This window comes from Gavialis gangeticus, unplaced genomic scaffold (genome assembly GCF_001723915.1).
Source record: "Gavialis gangeticus isolate Ggan-Ray unplaced genomic scaffold, GavGan_comp1, whole genome shotgun sequence".
Lineage (NCBI taxonomy): Eukaryota > Metazoa > Chordata > Crocodylia > Gavialidae > Gavialis > Gavialis gangeticus.
The window spans coordinates 24,170,043-24,176,264 of NW_017728998.1; the positions used below are offsets into that span (position 1 = coordinate 24,170,043).

Here is a 6,222-nt window from a genome sequence, read left to right on the forward strand (position 1 = left end):
CAAGAAGGTCCAAGGAGGTGATCATCCCCCTCTATGTGACACTGGTCAGGCCGCAGTTGGAGTACTTCATCCAGTTCTGGGCACTGCACTTCAAGAGGGATGTGGACAGCATCAAGAGGGTCCAAACAACGACCACTCGCATGGTCAGGGGGCAGCAAGGCAGGCCCTACAAGGAGAGGCTATGGGATCTGAACCTGTTCAGCCTCCACAAGAGAAGGCTGAGGGGGAATCTGGTAGCCATCTATAAAATTACCAGGGGGGACCAGTGGGGAATGGGAGAGTCCCTGTTCCCCCAAGCACTAGCAGGAGTAACTAGGAATAACGACCACAAGCTGACTGAGAGTGGGTTCAGACTAGACATCAGGAGGCACTACTTCACAGTCAGGGCAGCTAGGATCTGGAACCAGCTTCCAGGGGAAATGGTGCTTGCTCCTACCTTGGGGATCTTCAAAAGGAGGCTAGATAATCACCTTAGCTGGGGTCATTTGACCCCAGCATTCTCTCCGGCCCATGGCAGGGGGTTGGACTTGATGATCTGCTCAGGTGCCTTCCAACCGTACCAACTATGAAACTACAAAGCCACCCAAACCCCATCCCCCTAGGAAGCCCCTTCCTCACCTGAGCTTCATATGACAGTGCCTATCTGGTCCTGATTGCACTGGGCTGCAAACTTCTCACACACAGCAGAGTCAGTCAGGGACAGCTTTACGAGTGGGCAGTGTGAGCAACCACCCAGGGCACCATGGTCTGAGGGGTTTTGCACACATATGAACAGCCCACACTCGGGAGGAGCTGGACCAAGCATGTGAGAGTGGGGTGGCACCAATCCAAGACATTTGTCCAAATGTTCATCTACTGACCCAGATACCAGGACACTATGAAATCCAGAACTGTTCCAGAGAAACTGGGCCATATGCATAGGTGAAGGGAGAAAATATCATTTGGGGGGGCTGAGCACACGTGTGTGTGCACCTGTGTGCATGCACGCACACACACACACACACACACACACACACACACACACACACACCCCCCCTGCCCAGCAGGTAAGTCTCTGGAATGAAAGGAGCAAAGGAGAGGGAAGGGGGGGGCATACTGAGACCTGAACAGGGAGTGAGGGAGTGGGGAAGAGGCAGGAGGGCAGGTGTTGGGATGGGTGGAGCCCAGGCAGCTCATCCAGGGGTGTGGCAGGGCTCCTGCTGATGTGTGCACCATGGGAGGCACGTGCCCCCTGGATTTGTGTGTGGGGCTGAGGCAGGCCACCACTGTGGCATAGCCTGCATGTCTGAGTCTCTGCACGCCCCTTCCCCCACTTCACTGCAGCTGCCTGGAGCCCACACCCAGGCTGCCCTGCGGCCCTCTGCGCTGCCACCACTGCCCGTGTTTGGGAGGACTAGGCCCTGTTAGCCCCGGCCTTCCACCACCTATGGGCATATGGTCTCCCTACCTATGTCCCATTGAAGATAATGAGGCTAGGAAAATTTATGCTGGTTGAAAATCTGGCCCAATATAAACTGAAATGCTAATTTCCAGTGTAAATCTATGACAAAAGTACTGAAAGATGGAGGAGGAGGTGAACCTTTGAAGAATTTTTAAATGCTTTTCTGTCAAGAGTAGAACATGTAAATAAAGGTAGATTGAAAGACACCAACTATGTCACATTATCTTTTACATGTGAAAGAACTTCAAAAAACAAAAGAATGGGATGTGTGTGTGTGTGTATATATTATACAGTTTAATAACTCTGCTCTAACTACAAATTAATTCAAATCTTGTACTTGCATTAAAAATGAACTCTATCTATTTTATGTTGATCATTAACTAAGAATATTTCACACCAGAGATTTGTCATATTAAGGAGAATTGAAACCACTTATATCAATTAATTGTATTATACATAATCTCTACGTAGATTACCAAAAATAATTTAGATTCTACATTAAGGAAGTATTAAATACAAATTCTTTAAGGAGTCATGGCCCAAACTCCTATTTGAATAATATTTGGGGATGAAGAGACAAAGGAAAGAGATGAAGGAAAAAGAGGCAGTAACCCAGAGCTGTTTGCAAATTTTACAAATACAATTTTCTGTTGAGAAATGCCATTTCATCAAAACCTAAACATTTGCTCAAATATATCACTTCCATTAGGGAGGGATTTTCAGCTCTGAAGCAAAAGTTCTAAATCTTTTAAGAACATGTGTGAGAACTCTTGTTGTTTTGAGTAGGGGGGAAGGTCAGAGGCACCCCAGTTAGATAATTGCCTAGACAACTAATAGAGATTTGTAAGACTGAGATTCCAGTTTCTGCTCTAAATGAGGTAGAGAACAGAACTGAACCTGATTCTCTCATGTCTCAGACATGTGCCTGAACAACTAAACTATTGGCCATTCTAATATGTTGCTCTCTGTCCTGTAGCGTTCCTCTTTTTCCCCATAAAAGATTCAGATATCTTGTGTTTGTTCTTATAGGACTGAGGAAAAAAACTTCAAAACCTTGACATTTTTCATGAAATGGAATTATTGATAAGAGGCACCCATGAACACTGTGAAAATAAAGGTAAAAAGGTATTAAATAATCAAAAAAAGAAAGCTCACTTTCTGTTGGAGGTTATGATGTTAAGGACTCAAGAACTCAGGAGTCTGTAAAAACAGGAACTCTGAGGACCCCACTGAATAAATAAATCACTGAAGCAAAGAGATGGGCCCTGTCACAACCACCAAAATATCTGGAAATATCTAAAGATGACAACTGAATATGATAGCCTCCACTCCAAATACAATGTCTGGTGACCACTTCATCAGGAAAGCAGAGCAACATGACAACGTTGGATTCAGGCAAGGGTATCAAATTCATCTGGCCCCAGAGACCAAATGAATGGTGTTGGTATGGTCCATTTTAGGTGCAGTGTTAGGTGCAGATCCTGCACCTGTGGCACCTGCTCCAAAGCCATGCTGCAAGCAACACCCATTCCAGCTAGTCCTCGATCTGCACCTAACACTGCAATTTACATGGCTGGACTTGATGCCATTTGCAACATGGGTCCCGGGACAGACAGTGCATGTGGTGTGGATGCCAGACTGGCTGGAATGGCCACTGTGTGTAGTGTGGGTCCTAAAGGGGCTGCTGTGAGGAAATCCATGTGGAGTGGGTCCTGGAGCAGCTGGGGTGGGCACCACGTGTGGTGCAGGTCCCAGTCTCTGAGCATTGGGCTGGTCCTGTGCATGCCACATGCAGTTTGTGGGTCCACTTTGAGAACCAGGGGCAGCATCAGGGCTGGACAACAGGCCTGTGGGGGCCAGATCCAGCATGTGCGGCACATCTTTGATTCCCCTGGTTTAGGGAAACAGGGACATGAATTTCTGTTGCCTATAACTGAGCAAAAATAAACAAGCTGCACCTGTAGGCAAGAGGTTATTAAAAGTTATATGGGAAGTAACCTGCAAGAACAGCAGTAGCTAGAGCAATAGCAAACCAGCCATTAGGGCTGTATGAATTTTCACCAGCTGTTTCATTTTGATGCTGTTTAGACTCTTTTTGAGCTCAAAACAACAAAATCAAAATGAAACGAAGGGCTTTGAAACAGCCTCAAAACGAAACGAGGGCAATGGAAACATTCCAAAAGTTCTGAAATGTTTTGAGTTTCAAAGCTGAAGCTGGGCTTGCCTGCAGGGAAACAGAAACTAAGGAGATGGAGGGGGAAGAGGCGGGAAGGACTGCTCTGATATTGATTGTGACAGTTTGGCTGCCTGATATGCTGCTGGTGCTACTGTGCTGCTTACTAAGTTATTACCTGTTGTCATTTAAAGTGGTGGACTGGAAGAGGCTGTAGGGGAGGAGGAGACCTCATTGGGGCACACTACCATATCATGTAGACGCCCCAGCGCCAGTGAGGCTGCACCTTACACATACACAGACAGTCATACATGTCATGAGTTTTGCTTGTCAGCAGCTTGAAGTGCAGTTTCCCAGAAACCGCTGCACCTACCTCCTTGAAATTTGGTAGGCGTCATGGCTTCAGAAGGGGCTATCATCTCTGCTGTTTTCATTCAAATCTGCCACAAAATGACAATGTTATAGGCAGTTTTGTGCTTCCCCATTATAGCCTATGGGTGAAATATCAAAACAGTGTCGAAACAGTGAAATAGTTTTGACAAAATGAAACAGAACAGTGGTTTCAAAATGAAATGAAACTTGAAAGCAAACACTGTCCTGTAGAAATGACAAAATGGAAGTTGAAACGAAACAGTGCTGTTTTGCACAGCCCTACCAGCCATACTGCTTCCTATTATGTTGCAATAGGACAGGATGTGTACAGAGGGAAATGTCTGTAAACATTTACACAATGCTTCAAATTAAGTCTGTTTCAGTCATACTTACAGCAGAAAGAAGCTAGATCCACCAGACACCTCATTCATTGAAAATTATTCATTCAGCTCCAGTAGCAGCAGTAACACTGATGATCTGGAACGAGCAGTAGAAAATGGTATAAGTGGTTTCACCATGAAGATATGAAGTCCACATGAAGATACGAAGTCTTGTGTTTAGGAGCATGTGTCACACGAGCTGGCAGGAAGAACCTGGATCTGTTCAGCTGCCAGAATCAATGTATTTGATGAAACCCTCTATAACAGTGGTTCTCAATTTTTATTTACTCACTCATCACGCCTTGTCAGGCTCAAGGCATCCCTCCATAACTGTTGTGAATTGAGTGGCATCCCATTTAAAACATTACTTTATTTATTACAATGTTTACCTCCTTGCAGGGGGACCAGACAGTAGGGGTGGGGAAGTGGCCAAGCAGGGAGAGCTTGATCCTGCTCTTACCTGTTCTCCTCCTCGTATCTGCAGCCTGAGACTGCCCTTACCTGTTTATATCTTCACACTTCGTGTGGCCCTCTTCAGAGGCTCTTGTGACACCCCCAGGTGTCAACTTGGTTGAGAATCATCTCCCTACAACAATGTTTTCACAACAGAACATGAATACAGAATGTTTCATGTACATACATTCAGCCCAGGTGTTGTGGTGCAGGATGTAATATTCGTCTTTAACCTGACATGGCTGGTCCATTGAAAAAAATCTCTGAATAAGTTGGCAAGGTGTCCCTGTACCTAATCGTCCTGCAGCCTGCAAGAACAAAGAATCTGGAGGCTGCACATGGTCAAGGGAAAAACAATAACCCACATCCTGCAGAGGGCAAATTCGCTTGCGGTATTTTAACACTGACTATGTAACCCATCAGCAACAACTAACTGCACAAGCAATACTTAGAGAAAGATTTTGGTAGAACTTTCCAGAATTTTACTGGCAATATACTCCACTTCTGAGGAGAAATGCACCACAACACACAACAGGGTTTTGACATGAGCTAGTTAGCTAATAAATAAAAATAAACAGACCTTGGTAAAGAGAATTACTGGTGAAAAAAAGTGAACTACTAGAGAACTTCCATTAATATTATATGCTCTACATATCAGAGACAATAAAAACATATGCAAAAATGCACTGTTTCCAAATATTCCTTACATCAAGCTCTATTACTCAGATATCATTGCTCAAACTATCTTATAAAATGGATAATCATTTGTTCCTTTTTTTTGTTTGTAAACTCAACCTTTACCTGTGGCCAAATGCAAAAAAGGTGCCATTGTTTAACAAAACTTCCACCTAGCCCAGAAATAGACTTTTGAAACCCAGTAGATTAATAATTTCTAGTTATTATATCTACCAGAGGTCTTCTCTGCCAACTGCCTAGAAGCTTATGGGCTCTGAGCTTCCATGGAAAAACCACAACTACCTTCAGGGACTAGAGAAGGCAACCACTGCTTATTTTGCAAACCAACAGCTCCTTTGGGTAAACTGAAACTTTGTTAGCAGTAACCAGGTGAAATGGGTTGCTTTCAGTAGTGGCGTAATTAGAGATGTATTGTAGGGCTGTGAGAAGCTTTGATAGCCGATTCAATTTGGAGGAGATTCAACCTGATTCAGGGACCAAATCTCCAAGTCTAAATTGAATTGGGAGACCAATTAAAAGCTCCGAATCAATTTGAAGCATCCAAATAGATTCAGAAATAATTCAGAAAAGATTCGGTGATTCAGCCATAGACTAAACAGGCAGCTGACACAGCTGCCTGCAGCCGGTAAATCTGTTGGGGTTGGGGGAAGAGGAAGAGAAGAAGGGGGAGGGAGGGATTGGGGCTGGGACAAGCTACCCAGCCGGGA

General features: G+C 44.7%; 1 long non-coding RNA gene across 2 annotated transcripts in view; it reads right to left on the reverse strand.

The window, feature by feature from the left end:
• LOC109289556 overlaps nt 1-6,222 on the reverse strand; it is a 29,405-nt gene that overhangs the window by 16,611 nt on the left and 6,572 nt on the right. Inside the window, exons 2-3 of one of the 2 annotated variants that reach the window (XR_002095406.1) lie at nt 4,380-4,463; nt 2,597-2,686 (exon numbers count right to left, since the gene is read on the reverse strand). This is a non-coding gene — a long non-coding RNA (uncharacterized LOC109289556). The remainder of the gene's footprint in view (nt 1-2,596; nt 2,687-4,379; nt 4,464-6,222) is intronic. The other variant, XR_002095407.1, reaches the window with a different exon arrangement.